General features: G+C 43.2%; 1 protein-coding gene across 5 annotated transcripts in view; it reads left to right on the forward strand.

The window, feature by feature from the left end:
* The first annotated feature begins 11,374 nt into the window (after positions 1-11,374).
* Positions 11,375-20,319, forward strand: part of RALGPS1 (Ral GEF with PH domain and SH3 binding motif 1) — a 106,659-nt gene continuing 97,714 nt past the window's right edge. For 4 of the 5 annotated variants that reach the window (XM_086625274.1, XM_086625278.1, XM_086625279.1 and 1 more), the window contains exons 1-2: positions 11,375-11,410; positions 17,462-17,582. The gene's annotated coding sequence lies outside the window, so the exon portion shown is untranslated. Of the gene's footprint in view, positions 11,411-17,461; positions 17,583-18,094; positions 18,133-20,319 lie in introns of those variants that run through there. The other variant, XM_086625276.1, reaches the window with a different exon arrangement.

Below are 20,319 nucleotides of genomic sequence, written 5' to 3' on the forward strand. Positions count from 1 at the left end.
AATTAAATTAATCACATGCCTCTTTAAAGTACAGGTTTTATATAATTGGGCCTTATGTTTGTTTAGCAAATATTGAAAATACATCTGCGAACATGCTCTTTAACTCCTGAAATTTAGAAAATAAATAAAAGTTCATTCCTAAATTACGGGAAAGCAAAAGGTAGGTTTGCTATCTTGTAAAGCTTTTTTGGCTCCGGTGAAGTTGGGGCATGTTTGTGCAGTAGCTTTATTAAATATACTAGTTCTTAGTATTGTGACAGTCTGCAATAAGAATTAATTTTACTAAATACAGATTTACAATATAAAGCCCACCTGCTCCATTGGAGCAGTTCCAGTTAAATTGAGTACAGAATTTGCCTCTTTTTCCTAAAACTGCCTAAATAAAGAGGCAGATGGTGGGGAGATGTTTCTCTCCTTGAAGCAAACACAGAACTTTTGTTTCCAGTAAGGGAAAGTATCTGTCTGTGTCTAGGGTAGGTAGTCTGTATGTTTACCCGCTTAAAAACATGTTGGTGTTTCTGATACTGTTTTTTTCCTAAATGTTTATTTTAAGTAATTAAATGCAAAAAATTTGTGGTTTGATAAATTGTTTGAGACATGCAAAATCCAAGAAATGTACAGTTATTCTTAACCCTTTATCCTGGATGTGCTGTGGTGCCTTTGGTGTGACTTTTTCCATGGAAGTATGAGTTGAGGATAGCAGGATATGGGTACTAATTTTATATTTCTTGAATTTCTCTGTCACAGTCTTACCATTATTTAAATCTAGTTCTTTGTATTTGTAAATGTATTTAAATGGTTTTGAGTTTACCAAAGAGTGACTTATCCAAAATTGTCTCTGACAAAACAAACAAAAAACCAACATCACCTTGATTGTACATGTTCAGGTTCTAAACGTTTTAACGGGACTGTTAAGGGGCAGGAAAGGATCACTTTTTCTACAAAGTCACCATTCAGCAGTTCGCAGGTTCTGCTTGCTCCTCGCCGTGCGGACCTGCCGTTTACCCTCCCCGCTGCTCGCAGTGTTAATATTGATCAAGCCATAACCCGGCCCTGCGGGGTTCTGCAGTGCTGCGAGGGTGCGCGTGTGGGGAGCATCAGACGTCAGCGAGCGTCACGTTTACACTTACAAAGTGTGTGGCTCTGGCAGAAAACGAACTTCAAACCTGGCAGCAGCAATGAAATTGTGCCTTGTCACATAACAGAATGCCAGGATTAACGTTGCCATGAAACATGAAGCATTATCCGATTGAAGTTCATTTCACAAGTCCGCCGAAACAGAGTATGCTGTGTTATTTTAAGCAAATTACGGAAGTACTGTACAGTGTCTCGTGTCTGCACAGATGTAAGTTAGCTCAGAGCTGTTACACATTTCATTTACAATAAATGCAGAAGTCAATAAAATATGTGAAGAAATATTTGACAGCAAAATAAATCATTAAATTATATAGGCTGGTTCATAATTGAGTCTCTTCTTAATCTACCTTTTTAATTATAGACAAATGTGAAAACAGTGACAGTGTCCTTTCCTCTAGATGTTTAACCTATTATGACAAACTGTGAAAATAAATGATTTTATACCTTTGCTAATGTTTGTGGTTTTAAACAGTTATCTTAGTTTTCCTAATCAGTTATCTTCCGTATTATTTCTTTTAAACTTGTAAATACATTTAGAAAATAGCTTTGTAAATACTGACAGTATATTAAAAGTTCAGTTTGGTCGACAAGGCCTCAAGATGGGCTCTGCGTTCTTAGCGTGAACTCCTTCCGTAGCGAAAAGGACACTGTCAGTGCCCGGTTGGCAAACGTCCCGCCGGCCCGATGGCAGAGTTGGCGCAGCCTTCCCGGGCGGAAATTCATGGTTCGTGCTGCAGCCTTTGGTCTGCTTTTAGACAAAACAGTGAGGCCTCTTAATATGTTTAGGCTGAATTATGGGAAGAACAGCAGGAATAAAATCAAGGGCTGGGAAAAGATTGAATGAGCTTTACCTTTAAAAAAAAATATATATATATAAAATTTGAATTTTGTATTAGTTTACTGTGATTCTTTTATTGTCATTTTTCTAAACAGGTTTCACTGGAAACCATTGAAAGGGACTCAAATATGCAACACCTAATCTATTTTCCAAGGGAATTTTACCCTTGAATGGTGCTTTTTGACTGGTCAGGGTTATTTATTAAATTTTATATTTGAAAGTATTTGGGGAATTATGTAAATTCTTTATATGAATCTGTTTATTTCATTAATTGTAAATTTCATAATACTCAGTGATTGAATTGGAAGCTTAGTAAAGTCATTCAAAATGTTCAAAGTTTATAATCTGTGTGCATTTTACATATGTTTTAACAAGTGCCAGAATAGTTGTATTTAATATTGTAGATTTAATACTACTCGCACATCCCCGTGACAGCATTAACTTAAGTTACACAAGTTTACATTTAAAAAAAAAAAAAAAGCTAAACAAACAAGTAAGCCTGGGACATGTGTTCCTGTATTTTTTCAGGGGATGTGAAGCAAAGTGTCAGTAACTGAGCAGGTTTGCTTCCAGTTTGAGTGAGTGACTCCTGCTGTGGCAGATACAAGAAACTGCTGTCTCCCACTTACACGTGCTACGAATTCAGCCTTTGGGCTTGGACTGCAAGCCTCTGGTTGTGTATCTGATTAGAGGTAGAGCTCTTGCACGATTTTAACAGTGTTTGTTTCTGACTGAAGAAATGTATTTTTAGATAACTTTTATTTGTATGGTTGTTGTTCATGATAAATAATTGAACAGTTTGAATGACTTGACTTGGTGTCATTATCTTGCAATATAAACCGGTAACCTCACAACTCCACACTTCATCACCATATGAAGTAAATGAAGCTAGCTAAGCTGATGCTGTAACAATTAATAACTTGCCATTAAGGTTTATTTTATAGCATGAATTTTAAAATATTTATTCAAATGATATTTTACTCTTGTATTCACTTTGATTTTAGATTTGTGACATGAATATTTCAGTGCTGCTTTATTTTGTTCTGATGAATTTGTTTCTTGCTTGTAAATTGCTTTTTTTATGGTATAAAGTCAATGGGAATTGCTGTTTGTAAATTAAAATGCTTCTAGAGCAAATCTATGGTGTCAGTGTCTACATTTTAGATGCTTTTCCTGAAGCGTTATGAAAGGTTTCAGTTTAGTACTCATGTACCAACTAGGAATCAGAAATCTTTTGAGACAAACTACTCTTGAAGTTTCTCTTTTTTACCAGTATTGCTTGTTTAAATCTGAACAGATGATTCGTTGAGTTTTGCGTTCCAAAACCTTGTCTGACTCTCCAAGCAAAACAAAGAGCCTGGCCGGGTGGTGGCAATGTGTCCAACTCCGAGCCAGAGGCAGTCAGTTGGGTCGGGGGGTAGTTTTTAATTCCCACAGCAGCATCTGCAGTTTTATGGTATGCCATATGTAACAGTAGCGCAAATCCTGTTCTCAGCCAGTGTAGGATACAGCTCCTCCGAGCCCACGAGCTTGAATTTAGGACGATTGGCCAGCAAGTGCTTCGTTCCTTTCAGCCGAGCGCTGCCTTTAATTGTTTCATGGCAGCTGGCTGTTGACAGCTCTTTAAGTGCCTTTGTAACAAGCACCTTCTTGAAGGAGTTAGTATGTCCTCAGCCAAGTTGTCCACTGTCACTGATTTGCTCAACTGGCCTTTTGCAGAAAGAATTTTTGCTTTAAGTTCATGAAAACACAGCTGATACTATCAATTTTGGTTAAAATTTACCAACATTGTTGCCGGTTTTTTCTTGTGTATGAGATGTATGCCAGCAAAGACTTTTGCTCTATAATAAAGCTGAATTAAATTTAAATGAGTTTTAAACTCCCACGGCAGCAAAGAGTGTGTTTACATAACGCTAATGCAACTCAAGGATGTAGTTCTCTTGACTGACTGTGGAGCATTTGGTTCAGGTGGATGAGGGGCTGGTTGGTCCCCTGAGACCCTATGGGCAGGTTCAGAATGACTATTTTAGCAAAACAAGTCCCCTTGCTTGTAAGGTCTGAAGACTCAAGTAATGCAGAATGGGGTAAGCAAGACGTGACTGTTAGGAGAGGAATAAATGTAACGTTGCATTTACCTGGAGAGCAGAGACACAGATCATAGCATACTTCTGATATTCTGCTTCACACCATTTTGGTTTGTTTTGTTTTGTTTCAAGCTGGTAGAGCTATTTCATCTTGTCAGATAGCCATTGAGGTTAGAAATGAGATGCAGCAAGGTTGCGCCCGTGGAACTTGATGCAGTTAACTTTCAGAGCCAAGTGCTCACCAGTTCTTTCAGAAAATATTTGCTGTTTCCTTTGTTATACGTTTCTACCCACAGACCGGTAATACCAGCAGCTTTAGCTGTTTACTGTGCAGGTTTGTGAGTTGGGAAGAGCATGAGCTGACGTGATCCTCAACAACTGCATTACAAACGTCATAGATCTGTTTACGGGCAGATAGTCTGTGCGCTGGCTGCTGGCACGGATGTTACACAACACTGGGCACCTTGCGGAAATGGCTTTTATTATGCAAGTATGGGAAGGGCTGCACCGCAGCATCACTCACAGTCTCCAGTATCTCTTAGTTATTTCTCTTTAGGGCAAGTGTAAAGTTTCCTCCTTGATGTGGCTGGCTGCTTTTTACGTGCTTTGGTCAGGCAAAACAAACCTGCTGTGTTTTGGTTTCAGCGCTGTGCAAGTACAATCTAAGTTATGGAGTTCTTGATAATTTACCCTTTAGAACAGATACTGTTCCTAAGGGCTCCAAACTTTTTGGGAGCAATGGGAGACGGCAAAGTAACAAGAAACTTCTTTCAAATAGAAGTGGATCCTTTACAAAGGGATCTGGTCAGGCTGGAGTGACGAGCCAAGGCCAGTGGCATGAGGTTCCACAGGGCTCAGTGCCCGTCCTGCACCTGGGTCACAACCACCCCAAGCAGCGCCGCAGGCGTGGGGGAGAGCGGCTGGAAAGCTGCGCCGTGGAAAAGGACTGGTGGGTGCTGGTTTACAGCCGGCTGAGTTTGAGCCGGCAGTGTGCACAGTGGCCAAGGCGGCCAAGAGCATCCTGGCTTGTATCAGCAATAGTGTGGCCAGCAGGACTGGGGAAGGGATCGTTCCCCTGGACTCGGCACTGGTGAGGCCACACCTGGAATACTGCGTTCAGTTTTGGGCCCCCCACTACAAGAAAGACATGGAGGTGCTGGAGCGTGTCCGAAGAAGGGCAACGGAGCTGGTGAAGGGTCTGGAGCACAAGTCTTATAAGGAGCAGCTGAGGGAGCTGGGGTTGTTCAGCCTGGAGAAAAGGAGGCTCAGCAGAGACCTTGCTCTCCACAACTATCTGGAAGGAGGCTGTAGCGAGGTGGGGGTCGGTCTATTCTCCCAAGTAACAAGGGATAGGACAAGAAGAAATGTCCTCAAGTTGTGCCAGGGGAGGTTTAGATTGGATATTAGGAAAAATTTCTTCATAGAAAGGGTTGTCAAGCATCAGAACAGGCTGCCCAGGGAAGTGGTTGAGTCACCATCCCTGGAGGAATTTAAAAGGCATGTAGATGAGGTGCTGAGGGACATGGTTTAGTGGTGGGCTTGGCAGTGTTATGTTAATGGTTGGACTCATTGATCTTAAAGGTCTTTTCCAACCTAAATGATTCTATGATTCTCTCTCTGGTGCTTCTGGAAATGTGGTTTTCAGTGAGAATGGGATGAACGTCATTGCATCATCAGAGCAACACACACGCATAATGTGTGCAACAGCATCTGGATAGTGCGCCCTACAGCACAAGTGGTACTGTGAATTATAAAAGTAACCTAAATTGTTAATGAAATAAAACATGCTTTCCTTTAAATTACATTTTTTTTCTGTACAGTTTAAAAGTGTATTCTTTTGAAAACCACAAAATTGCAGCACTAGGAAAACATAAATATGCCACAATAGGTATCAGTAAACTACTGGTCCTGGTCACTTGTCCCAAAGTGTTGTGGCGTTTGGTCAAGGGCATTAGAAAAAAGTTGCACTGTTATGAAGGCTCATACTTCCATGTCCACCATGCCAACCGAGCTTTTTTCTAGTTACGTAAGAACTCGGAGCTGATAATGCTGAGTGGGCACAAGACATGTCCCTTTCTGCCAAACATCTTAAGTTCCGGCATCAGAAAAAAGGGTAGAATAGTATCAGTGGAGGTATCTTCTGTGTGATAAAGCGTGACTGAAGGCTTATTGAAGGCAGTGCAGCGCTCTGAAAAAGCATCCGCCTGTACTGCCACGGTACTAGAAATCAGATTCATGTTTAAGACAGGTATGTCCCCGTACGACTTTCCCAGAAGTCTTGTACTGCATAAAACAAGATAACAGATGTAGACAGGGGAGGAAAAGACAAAAGGGTTTTGGTCAGAGGAGCAGCTTGCAGTCACCCACAGTGGACTTTTTCTGTCACTGAAACAAAGGAGGGTTTTGAAGGATGACCTTCTGAGGCAATTTTGCAAGGTTGATGGAGAATTCATCAGTATGGGGCAGTATCAAAGTACAAAGGTGCTTGTTGGAAAACAGCAAGCAGGCAAAGGACAGTGACCCTGGCTAGATGTAAGTGAAATGGGATGATAAGAAAATAGATACATTGAGGATTAATGGAAAAGCCCTCGAAAGCGAAGATACACAATTGTTCTTGGAAGAGAAATCTTGAGGAAAGAATCACGGGATATGACCAAACCAACAAGATTAGAGAACAGTTTTTGTAGGTTTAATGAGTCAAAATTCGTCAAGCTAGTCAAATATTAAGCTGAAATGATGATGTTACAATTGAATTTTCACACCATGTAAAACAGTGTCTGTCACTTCAAGAGCCATTCGTAATACATCAGAAGACTTCACAGTATCTGAATAGTCTTTCTTAAGGTTGGTTTCTCTCCTTTTATAGAGAGGAAAAACCTGATAAAAACCCAGGGAATTCCACTGTGTGCTCAGATACGAGATGACATAGGTCAATTGCCTGTGTAAACTGGCTGGCAGGTTCAAAAGACCCCTTCTTTGTCCACACGAAGATCTGGAAATAAGAGTAATGGTGGTGGTGTGCGTCAGATTACTTTAAGATTCAAAAAACAGCTCTAGACTACCAGAATAATTCTGATATTCTTTGCACTTAACACGTAGAAATTATTCAGGTTTTTCCTTAACTCTCTTTTTTTCTGGCTAACCTTATGCTGCATTGTTGCTGCATAGGATTCTGACTTGACATCGAGTTCTATCTAGGGCTACACCATTGACCTTGGGTAGTTCATATTTGTTTAAAGTTGCAATCCATGGCAGTAATTACAGTGCCATAGTACAGTATGTGTGGTTAAACTTCAACTTATCCACTTGTCTAGAGTTTGTCCCTAATAGCTTGGAAAATACTTTGGGCTATTTCATCAGAGAATCCAATAAAAGAATTGTATTGCAGAGACTAAAGTAACTTCTTTCCAAAGCACTGATTTGGTAAAGGCTGAAAAAGATTTTATCTAAATCAGTTTCAAGAAATGCTGACAGGCAAGTGCACACACACAGAAGTCTGATTATTGAAACTACTTAATAGTTCATCATTTCAAATAAACAGAACCTCTTGATCCAAGATAACACTAAGCCTGAACTGCTTCTCAGAACTGCTTGCATTTCATTCATTTTTCCTACTTTCATACATGGTATAACTTGCTTCCCTGAACTATGCCTGTAATTTCAGTAGAGTAAATATTACAAGGAGGGACCTATCTTTTGTTTTATGGGTATCCACCATTCTACATCTACTCTGGCTATTGTGTATAGATGTTCTTGTAATACGAAGATCTACAGCATGTAGCTCAACACTGCTATAAATCTCCTTTGCTGGAAATGACCATTTATGTACCAGAGTCAGCAGAAGGAAAGATGTGGCCATTCCCATGCAGGGCCTTATCTGGAGATGGGATAAATATTAGAGGATAGTAGAATTAAAAAGCAACAGTGGAAGTTTTGGGAGAGGTTCTCACAATCCTTTAAGAGATGCAAAGTTCTGTTACTCTGAGTGGAACATTGGTTCTGAATTTAATGACTGACAATTTCAGTGTCAATTTGTACTTATTTGCCCAGTGCCAGTATACCTTTGATGCATTTTGATAGTTTGCTATTTATAATAATTTATAATCCCCAACATCAATACAGATTGGGGGATGAAGGCATTGAGGGCAGCCCTGCAGAGGACTTGTGGGTACCGGTGGAGGAAAAATTGGATGTGACCCAGCAATGTGCACTCACAGCCCGCAGCCAGCGGGTTGAGGGAGGTGACTCTCAGCCTCTACTCCGCTCTGCTGAGACCTCACCTGAAGGTGCATCCAGCTCTGGGGTCCACAGTGCGAGAAAGACGTGGACCTGTTGGAGCAGATTTAGAGGAGGCCACGGAAATGATCTGAAGGCTGGAACACTTCTCCTGTGAAGACAGGCTGAGGGAGTTGGGGTAGTTCAGCCTGGAGAAGAGAAGGCTCCGGGGAGATCTTATTGTGGCCTTTCAATATATAGAGGGCGCTTACAAGAAAGATGGAGAAAGACTTTTTATCAGGGCCTGTAGTGACAAAACAAGGGGCAATGGCTTGAAACTGAAAGAGGGGAGATTTAGATTGGACATAAGGAAGACATTTTTTATGATAAGGGTGGTGAGGCACTGGAACGGGTCGCCCAGAGAGGTTTTGGATGCCCCTTCCCTGGAAGCGTTCAAGGCCAGGTTGGATGAGGCTTTGAGCAACCTGATCTAGTGGAAGGTGTCCCTGCCTGTTGCAGGGGGGTTGGAACTAGATGATCTTTCAAGTCCCTTCCAACCTCTACGGATGCATTCTATGAATGCTCTGAAATACCTCAACTTTTCTTATTTTTGCTGGCAGATCTGAATACAGCATCAAGGGAAAAACAGACTCTGAATTGAATCCTTGTTAAAAAGGTGCTATAAACCACCACTTTGAGCAAAGCGGGAGATAGAAGACAAAGATTTTGTAAAGAAGTTACGTAAAGAAGAAAGCTAAAGAAAAAAAAATTTTAAGGTTTAAAAAAACAGTTCTAAAGAACTTATCTTTGTGTACCTGCAGACACACTCCACATTGCTTAACTGTTAATAATGCAAACTTCTTGAAAACAGCTTGAGAGGAAGCTAGAATAGCCAAAGAACATGACATATCATATAGCTTATTTTATTTCAGCAATAACCATGCAGGAAAAATAGAGCCTAATCCCATGGATGCTACATATCATTAACTATATGAAATAGCTTACTGCAATTGTATTGTGCATGGATTTAGGAAAAACCGAAATGGAATATTCAATCAAATGTCAGTTGAATTATAGACAGAAACATTTAATTAAAGTTTTGGGAAATTGTATGACTAATGGCATCGTCTCCAATGACATTTGGCTATGCATTTTGCCAGTCTTATTAAATAACTCAGTACAGTACAACCCTAAATCTTGTCTTATGATTCTTTTTCCACCAGAGGGTGCTGGCCAATTTTTTAAAATATAAAGTTACACAGGGATAATTTAAGGTGCTGTACATAGCAGAAACCTCAAACAGGAACTAAAAAAGAAGTTTCTAATCTTCATTTATTATGATACCCTCAACAGGAGCAGCTGCTGAGTAATTCCATTCTTAGCAGCACAGTGTTTATATCCAGGATTTCAGAGAGTGTCCTGCTGTAATGCACATGAACTGTTTAGGCAGTGGACATTATCACTTTGCAGTACTATAAGTATCAGTTTGGAAACTCTGACTTAGAATCTCATAATTATTAGGATAAGAAGTAACTAGCTTTATTTTTTTTTCTGAATCCTTCTAGGAATACCAGTAGCTGTGTTTTTTTTTTTTTTTACAGAGGACTGTAGCTCATGAACTGCTGTTTTAATGTCCTGGCATAGGGATATGGGACACAGTGGAAAACATTTTGCCAGAGAATCCTGTACTCTTCCTCTAGTGGCAGCTGATGCTAGAAGTTTTAGAGGAAAGTGGCTTAGCAGTACCAGTAGGATGTAAAGAATAGTCTACACCTATGCAGTGTCTGGAGATTCATGTGAAATTAATTTTAATTCTTCAGCCATGTGGGGGGTGTGTGGAAACATACAGAAAATACCTTTCCATATAGTGGCTTTGATGTGCATATTGGCAGTTGTGAGCATCAGTATTCACAAACAGATCCCAAATCTATGTTTAAAGTTATTAAACTGAATCTTTCTGCTTTGGAAAGAAAGCTCATACATGTTTAATTGGGATGCCCGAAGATGTTTAAACTGCTCTGGATTTGATAGTCATTGAGGATCTTCAGTAACTAGAAGACTGGACAGACCTTATGACACTTGCCCCGAGTAACGTCACCGGGCTCTTGTTCTCTCGCCCCGACGGACTGCGGAGCCATCCTGCACGCAGCCCCCACCCACGAGCACGTGTTCTCCCTGCAGCGATGGGTGCAGACTCCCACCTACCCCACGCTGCTCCCGGAGAAGCTGCGATTCGGAGCAGGATGCTCCTCTGGCCACGCAGCCCCACGCGCCGCCGGGCACCGCGCTGCTCCCGCCGGTTAACGCGCTGGGCGCGCGGCGCGTTCAGCCGCACCGTTCGCTGCAAGCCCACACGGCCCTATTTGCTCGCTGCGGACGAACACGTTACCGTCAGCGCCAGAGGACGCCCGCACTGCTGCTGGCGGCGAACCGAACCCCGGTTCGGCTCGGGGCTTTGGCTCGCCGGTATGTTGGGGTGAGCCGAGCCCGCCCTGCGGCAGGTGGCAGGCGGATAAAAGACAAACCATCTCCGACTCCGCGCACGGGCTTGGCAGCGTCTCCGCGGGGAGCGCGTGAACGCGCCGCCCGGTGCCGGGCGGGCGGAAAGGCGCCCCGGCGCGCTGCTCCGCGAGGCCGCCGCTGCGCTGCCGTGAGCGCGGGCTGCGGCCCGCCAGGCCAGGCCAGGCCCGTCCCGCCGAAGAGCCGCCGCGGCGCCCTGACCCTGCGGCCCGGCCTGTCCCGTCCCGGGGAGCCGCCGGCCGCGCCGCGACACGGGCCGGGCCGGGCCAGGCGGCGCGCGCCGCAAGGACGCACCTGCGGGCAGCGGCGGCGACTCCTGCGCAGTGGCTGCGCTCCCGCCCCGCCCCGCGCCGATTGGCGAGCGCTCCCGTGCGGAGCAGCGATTGGCCGGAGGGCCCGTCAGTCCGGCGCGCCTCGTCCCCTCCCCTCGATCCCCCTCGGCCGGCCTGGGCCTCGTCCTCGGCGGCTGCGGCGGCCCGGGGGCTCGGTGCGGCGGGCGGGCGGGCGGGCGGCCGGCCGGTCTGCGGCGCCGAGGGCCCCCCCCCCCCCCGCGCTGGCGGGGTCCCCGCGCCGAGAGGGCCTGTGGGCGACGCTGGGGGCGGCCGTCTGCGGACAGGTGAGACGCGGACGAGCCCGGCGGGACAGATGGGATCCGGCGGCCCCCCCACGCACACTGGCGCGGGGCGGCTGCGGTCGCCCTGCCCGGCCCCGCCTCGCCTCGCCCCGCTGGGCTGCGGGCCCGGCCGCTGCAGCCCCCCCGCCTGTCGCCGTCCCCGCTTCGGGCGTGTGCTGCGGGCGGAGCTCTGCGGCGACGGGCCCGGCCGGGAGCCCACCCTCCAGGGGCGCGCCGTTTGCGGGAAGCCCGCGGCTCCCGACGCTCCGGAGGGGCGGCGCGGGGCGCAGCCCGTCTCCGCCGGCGGCGGTGGCGCTGGCCCGTCGCGGCCCACGGGCAGGTGCGCGGGCTGAGGGGCCGCGAGGCCTCTCGCTGTGGGCGCCGCTCTGGGCTCGGGCTCCAGCACCGGGCTCCGGCTGCGGGCGGGCGGCGGGTGCCCGCGCTGCGAGTGTCCGGCCGGCCGCCGCGCGGCCTTGCGGCGGCGGAGCGGGCACGGCAGCCGCTCGGGAACGGGCTCTTGGCCCGTCGCCTCCGGGCTACCAGGCGGCGCGCGGGCAGCCGTGGGGCGTTCTCGTGCTGAGCCGCGCGGCCCCGCGGGCGCTCGTGCCGTCGCCTCTGCGCTGCGCGCGCGCAGCACCCCCGCTCAGCCCCGCGCTCCGCGCCCCGTCGGCGCGGGGGCTCCACGGGCGGGTGGGATTTGGGAGGCCCGAAGGGTGCGGGGAGATGGGGCAGGGGCTGGGTGGGCCGTGGGTTCGAGGGTGCTGTGTGATGGCGTCCGCTCGGTGGGCAACGAGAGGTCGTTCTGAGGGGCGTGTGGTGTGGGGGGGGGGAGCAGATTAAAACCTGGTATGGACCACGTCCTCCACTGGACTTTTGGAATAAATTTGGAAACTATATGTTGCGTGAATGATGCTGTGCAGATGCCGTTGAGGACCTTGGTTGGCCGGGATCTGTTTTCACATCACTCCAAACAATTTTTGGTCTGGCTTCAGCAGGCTTCGATATGTCCAAGGTTTTGGCATGTAGTGGGGAAGGAACTGTTGTTGAATTTCTTAGCTGTAGAACCGCAGCGTGCCTTTTGTCTAAAGTCTGGTGCTCTGAACCCAAGAAAATGGAATGTATGTAGTCTCTTGTCTTATACCCAATTGAAAAAAAATTCAATCTAGTCTCTTATGGTGTGGAAAGGAATTCCTTGCATTAAGGACCTTACAGCCGAATGTAGCAGTCTGTACCTTGTATGTCCAGCAGATGCTTTTAAAGTCATATTTGTTTCCCTGTTGAACGTTCATGCTGTGCCTTGTATTTATTCTTCGTGTGTGAGAAGGACAGGAGGAGTGTGTAGTAAGGACAGAACTATAGGTACTCGTCTGTTCATTTTCTGTGTGTGGTCCATCCTGCATGGTCTAGCACCTTTTTGAAGAAAAATATTAGAAAACTCATATTTTAACCAAGTTATTTATTCATTTTTTCTGTTTATTTACCTTATTTTATTAAAGAGGTGACATCTAGAAGTCAAGATCGGCCGTAGTTATGAGCTTTTGCTTTTTGTTCCATGTAAACTTTCCATACTCTTAGCACATTTCATAATCAAACTACATGTGGATATGATAGTATATTTAAAAGTGTTACTAATGAGCACTTTAGAAAGTGAAAGATCTTTTAATTTATCATGGATACAAATGTAAAATATCTTTAAAGCAAACTTGCATAGGAAGCACAGCTTTTGTTGGAATATGAGACTGAGAATCACAGAATCACAGAATGTCAGGGATTGGAAGGGACCTCAAAGGATCATCTAGTCCAATCCCCCTGCCGGAGCAGGACCGCCCAGATCAGATCACACAAGAACGCGTCCAGGCGGGTTTTGAACATCTCCAGAGAAGGAGACTCCACAACCTCTCTGGGCAGCCTGTTCCAGTGTTCTGTTACCCTTACTGGGAAGTTCTTCCTCATGTTTAAGCGGAGCCTCCTATATTCCAGTTTATATCCATTTCCCCTTGTCCTATCATTGGATGCCACTGAGAAGAGCCTGGCTCCATCCTCATTCACCAGTGGGCCTACATTGCCTCTAGTGTTAGTTTTATCTGCAATGTATTTGAAGAAGCCCTTTCTGTTGTCCTTGACCTTTCTTGCAAGGTTTAATTCCAAGATAAACTTACTCTTTAAAAAAAAAAATCCATAAGTGACCATATTTGCTATATTTTCTATCTCATTCAGTGTTTTCTCTGACTAACAATGGTGAAATTGAATTGTGTTTATTTTTAGTTTTTCAGTCTCTTTGGTTAAAGTAATATATTGTGTTGACAGTCAGCAAAAGCTTATCTTCCAGCAGCCTTCCAGTACCTGAAGAGGCTACAAGAAAGCTGGAGAGGGACTTTTTACAAGGGCATGTAGTGATAGGACACGGGGCAATGGCTTTAGACTGAAAGAGGGGAGATTCAGATTAGATCTGAGGAAGAAATTTTTTACAATGAGAGTGGCGAGGCACTGGCACAGGTTGCCCAGAGAAGTTGTGGCTGCCCCATCCCTGGAAGTGTTCAAGGCCAGGTTGGATGAGGCTTTGAGCAACCTGATCTAGTGAAAGGTGTCCCTGCCCACAGCAGGGGGCTTGGAACGAAATGATATTGAAGGTCCCTTCCAACCCAAACCATTCTATGATTCTGTGTGTGAACTAGTGTGTAGTTTGGAAGCTGTGCTGCACATATGATTGAGTTCTCCTGGTACAGCTGCTCTTATCTTCAGAGTACAAACAAATGAAACTGAAGCCAAAACACTTCAAATAAGAAATTAGGATGCAGTTCTGGAGCAAGAAAACAGGAGACTTCAGATCTCTCAGTTCTCTTTCAGGAAAAATATCCTGTTCTTTTTGAGATAAATTTTTGAGGCCAACACACAAACAACTGGATGAAATTTAAAGACCTGTCACTAAAAACTGAAGATCAGACTAAGTGATTTTACTGATCTCTTACAGCTTAAATTGGTGCAAGTAGAAGATTAGACGTAATAGTCCTATAACATAGAATCATAGAATGTCCCGAGTTGGAAGGGACCCATGAGGGTCATCAAGTCCTACTCCTGACTCCGCACAGGGCAACCTAACAGTTAAAGCATATATTTCAGCATTGTCCAAACGCTTCTTGAACAGCTATGCAAAACTTAATCTAAGAAATTTAGGATGGGATAAGGGACAATATTCACAGACTCTAGATTGGGCTGAAATCCTGTCATGGGAGGAAAACATGCAGCTTTTAGAATAAGGAATTGCTCTAGTCATAGGATGATCTAAGTTGGGAGGAATCTCCAAAGATAATCTAGTCCAAACCCCTGCTCAAAGCAGGGCCAGTTCAGAGCAGGTTGCTCAGCATCTTCCTGAGTTTTGGACTTTGAGATTCCATAACCTCTCTGGGCAACTCGTTCCAATGCCTAAGCATTTTCATTGCGTGTATTTTTTTTCCTGATGTGTGACTGGGATTTACCTTTCTGTGACTTGTCTCTGTTGCCTCTTGCCTTTCATGGCTTACCTTGGAGAAAAGTCTGCTTCCGACTACTCTGTGATTTCCCGTTAGGCAGCGAAAGCCAGCGACAAGATCCGTCCTTAGCAGAGTCAGTTCTCTTGGCCTCTGCTCTTGCGTCTGAGCTGCCCTCCTTAGTGTTTGTTGATGAAAGCCTAACTTTCAGCTGGCCTTTCTCTCATATATATGTTTCCTGAGCAACATGCTAGATACGGTCTTCAATGCAGATTTGTTTTCTGAAACTACGTTGGGATGGCTTTCCAGAAAGTTCTCTTATTTCAAAAGACTAACACTTTGTTTGATGTTACTTTAATATCTTTAGCTTTATCTTGTAAAATGCCATCTTCAAATGATAGAAGACGAATAGTGGAAAGGTTTAGGTATTTTTTTTTAATACCAATTAGTGTTTTTACATTTTAAATGTTGAATAAAAAATCCTGCAACTGGTATGCGAATGTAGACTCTACTTTTGTGTTTTAACAAAGCACAGCTGATCCTTTACCGAAGCAAAAAAGACTGCTTAAATAGCACAGTTAAATTATACTGCTTTCAGTTATTTTCTTTTGTGACTGTACATGTTGCTTTCATAAGCGGTCAAATAGTTATTCAGAAGAATTACATCTCTTAAGTAAGTACAAGAATTTTTAAGTAAGAAAGTAAACTAGTTTTGAGTATTTTTTAAAAAATGTATGTGTATTTTCGCATGTTTGGATCTGAAAGCAATTTCCTATTTTGCAGCAATTTATCAAAAATAAACATTTAGATATTCTCTTGTGAACACGCTGCACCAAAGAAATTGAGGAAGATGGAAGGTTATTGGAAATTTTTGTAGTTCATTTAAAAAGTAATATGAAACAAGAATTTTGCACTATTTTACAGTTACCTGAGACATGATTTGGGACTATCTAATTTTTGTAGTTTTTTTTTCTGATTTCTGAATATTTTCCTGGCTCAAAGCTTTTCATCAACTATAGTGGATAAATGGATTATTGTAAAAAATATTTTTACTGAGTTTGTTGTGTGAAACATACCTCAAATTGGATGAATCCTAGTCTGCTTAAAAGTTGTTCGGTTAATTTGTGGTGAGGTGTAGAGGTCGTCTTTAATGCTGAATTCCAGATTTTGGTTACTTTTTTCCAACATGAGCCTGTTTTCTTCCCTCTTCATTAATGTTTTCATGGACTTCTGTTTACTAACATCAGGTGGCATGTGTATCTGTTCCTGATAAATTCTTTCTATCTGCCCAATTGATGTCTGTCTTCGATACCAAATTACTTTTAACTGTTAACAGCATGGGGGAGGTGGAGAAACAAGGAAGAATTAGTGCCGCCTGACTGAAAAATTCAGATACACTGGAGACTGCCAGTACTGTTTGCAGAGGCAATTTTGTCAGATGTATCAAATTTTGACTTGGAAAGTTAGTTTTCAAAGCCATTGAGAATGAAAGAAGTAGACAGAATAGAGCACACACACAGACACACACGAAACAGAAACTTAATTGCCAAATCTGATTGAGAAAGCTGAGGTGGAGCAAACGTACGTTCTATCTGTAATTTTGGCTGAAATACTGAGGTGGATGCCAACTCATTCATAACTTGTCGGTTTGGTTCTTTTATGAACTGGGATCCTGTGCTCGTGCAGAGTGTGTCTGCTGTATGTATTCTCAGTGTCTGGATGAGTTTTGAGTGTATGAAGAGACTACTACTTTTCCAGCAAAAGATAGCTTTCTTTGACGCCAATAGGAATTACATGTATTTAAAGACTCAAAGATAAACATTTTTGTAAGTGGAGATTCCTTAGCAATAGAAGGATAATAGAGACTGTCGTAGAGGTGCAGTAGTAACACCATGCAATATGCAGTGGGTTTTAACTTTATCAATGTGGGCTTCAATGGGATTTTCATGTCAGTTTCCACATGAAAGTATCTGTCTTCGAGATGATTTTCTTCTCATTTGATGTATAATTTTCTTGGACATTACCTGTTGTAAATGTTGGTACAAGGCACAAGAGGAGAAAAGGGAAGAGCTATGTTTAAATACCACCAAAGTGAGTTACCTAAACAGTATTTGCTCAGATTTGGTGGAAGAGCTGTGGCTTAATTTGCTGATACAGTTTTGGTCCGTTGTGCTTTGTTTAGTTAAGTCTTGAGAAAAACAACGTGAGAATGAATAGCATTTGCCATTCATAAAGCACCTTGAAAGAAGCGATTAACACCAGTAAGCAAACCCATATCAGCTTGGACCTTTTGTTGATTGACAGAGTGAGGAAGAGTTACAGCTACATATTTAGTTATGGAATTCCTAGTATATTGCTCTTCCTAGTATATTGCCCTTCCGTCTGTGATGTATGCTTTAGTTCTTTTGAGATTGGGAATTTGCCACGTACCAGTGAAACTAGAATGGGGATTTAGCCATCAAAGCTGGGAGGGAGAACTAAGACCGAAAATACCAGAGTGCGTGTTTCAGGTAGGGAATGCACAGTTTGAGAAGAACCGAGTTATATAATAAATCTCACCATAATCCTGTTTCCTGTTAATTTACAGGAATGTCATGCTTTTAAACAAGAGATAAACCTGCTGAATAGCCAGAGCGAGACCCAACAACGGATTGATGGAGGTGTGCAGCAAAATGGGTTGAGTGAGTGCAGAACTACCCTATTCCACTGTAAGTGTGCAACTATAATTGAAGTATTTTCACTTATGGTTGATACCAGAGATTACAGAAGTATCTGTCAGTTCTCTTCTGTTTATATAACTCTCCTACACATGTCTCTTGTCCTTCTAACCTATGCAAGCCAGCAGACGTGCTTGAAGAGTAATGGCTTTTGAGGGCTCACTTCTGCTGGAGAGAGAGCTGCAGCTCTGTCTGGATATGGATCTAGATGGTATTGGGTTCTAAACTTGTGGGTTATTTATTATTTGTTCTTTGTTAAGGACAAGTGTTGCTTTTGTAGTTGCTGTTGATACCCTAGAACTATTTTTCACTTTGTTCCCTTCGACGTTATGCCACAGTGCTTTCTTCCTTTTTTCCTCATTTTAAATGGTAATCTTGAAGTTTCTTAGAATTTGCTAAGATGGAGTTTGTGTTCAGGTTTCAGTTACGTGAAGTCATTGCCAGTTAACATAGAATAACTATATTTACAAGGTTGTAAAAGTTGATTTTTTTTTTTTTTCCACGTGCCAAAAGGCAGCCTCCATGGGCTGCTTTTATAAAGGTGACTTCTGCAGAATATCAATTGCATGTAGTCTGGATTAAGATAAAGTAATGTAATGCGTCGCAGCAAAACTGCTCCATTGCAGTATGGGAAAGAAGTGGCTACTGAAATGGCAATATAGTGTTATTCACTGTTCCAGGAGAGTGAGACTGGCAGTTCAAGGACATTACTTGTAAAAAGTGTCAGTGGGAGGCTAGATTGGACAGTCTAGTCTGATAGCCTGCTTGAATTGACATGTGTATTACAGTCAAGATATCCCAACAGAAGACTGTGAAGACGAGGATTGCTTCCAGACCAATTCATTTTAAAGCAGTCTGAGATGCATGGGGTAGATCTCTATGCTAGATTTACTGTCAAAGTCTAGAGGAAGCCTGAAGCAATTGAAACTGGTAGTCTGATACTCTTGAGAAGCATCTTAGCTAACTGAATAATCAGCTCTGAGACCTGTACTACACATAAAGCATTCAGATTCTTGCACCCAGTATTTCAAAATTTTGGAATGTGCATTAGTTTTCAGCTTAGCATATTGATAGCTGATACCTTAATCTTGCTTTCAAACCTAACAGTACAACCATAAAGGTGTTAGAGGATTTCTTTATCCTGAAGCTTAAGATATGATACTTTCTTTTAAGCTCATTGGGGTCCAAGACATGGCTCTCTTGTGCCTATATTCCCTCCCTCCTATAAAACACACACCTTCCTAGCTCTGGGGAGGTGACTTTTTTCCCTCCCATATGTGCTGCTGCCCTGAAAAGCTGCTAGTACTACGTACCTGCCAGAGCACTTGAAAGCCAGTTTGGAGACGATGGAGCTTTTCTCAAGTTGATGAGGCTTTGGGCAACCTGGTGTAGTGGAGCATTTCTCTGCCCATGGCAGGGGGGTTGGAACTAGATGATCTTTAAGGTCCCTTCCAACTCAAACCATTCTATGATTCTATGATTGATGCATTTTCTCTGGACAGGATATATATCTATGTGGTTTGTGAATGGTCACCATATTGCATTCAGTGAACTATAGGGATTCTATCACATGGAGTATAAATGTTCTGCTAAAGTAGTTTCTCTGTTATCCAGGAATATTTGGAAATTAATTAAGAAAATGAAACATTGATTTGATCCAGAGCGCGGGGAAATTATTTAGCTACCTAGATTACCAGCTCTAATATGTGTACTATTTAAAGCATTCATGCTAACTTTACTATATTGGATGCAGTGATTTCCACTTCTTTATAGTTACTTCCATTATCAGTGCTGTTCTTCCATGCTTTTTTTTTAGTGGACAGATTCTTGTAATTCTGGACTATGTATTGCTTATTCTTTATCTCTGAACCATTCCCACAGTGTGCAGTTATGTACATGACAAAAGAATTATTTAATCTTTGCATTTAATATCTATTGCAGACTTCATGTCATGTTGGCTTTTGGCTATTCTTACTTTCTTTTTATTTTCTAATTTCCATAATGTAAGTTTGTGGGGTTTTTTTCATTAGTCAGGATTTTTTTCCCCACCATTTCCCTGTCAACCTTTTACTCGTAGTACCATTTTTGAGATTATTATTCATCTCAATAGATATTGAGCAGCATCACTGACTTGTTTCTTTTTCTTTGGATCGACAAATCCAGATTGCTTTTGTAAAAATTCTAAACCTCTAGTGCATTTGAACTTTGACGTTCAGTCCATCCAGCCTCCCTGATTCTTTTCTGCTGAGGCTAATTTCCTTTTCCGACTTTCTGGCTATCCCATCAATTAGGTAACTCCTTGTTCTATAGCAGAGGCAAACTGATTCACACTTTTTTCTTCAGTGGCATGCCGTTGCTTTCTCTGCTTTTTTTTACGTGGTTATATTCTCGCATAAGTAATTTTCTTGCTGATTTTTCAGTCCTTCAGGATCACGTTTTGGCAGGTTTCTACAAATCTTGAGTTTTCTACATAAATTCTTTCCCTTCTCATGCATTTTTCTTCTTCTCCATCTGTGCATATCCCTGGCTCGTTTTCCTGACTTCAGATCCTCTCATGCATAAGAAAGTACTCATACAGATAACTCATCACATACCTACTTGGGTCAATGTTTTGCAGCTTCTGTTGTGTAGTTCTGGTTTGCTTGCTGTAATGAGTACCTGTTCTTTTCTGAGTTATGATTACATATTAAAAGAAAAGATTTAAGGCATTTTGAAAACGAGCCTGTAA

Source organism: Tauraco erythrolophus, chromosome 22, assembly GCF_009769465.1.
Source record: "Tauraco erythrolophus isolate bTauEry1 chromosome 22, bTauEry1.pri, whole genome shotgun sequence".
Taxonomy (NCBI): domain Eukaryota; kingdom Metazoa; phylum Chordata; class Aves; order Musophagiformes; family Musophagidae; genus Tauraco; species Tauraco erythrolophus.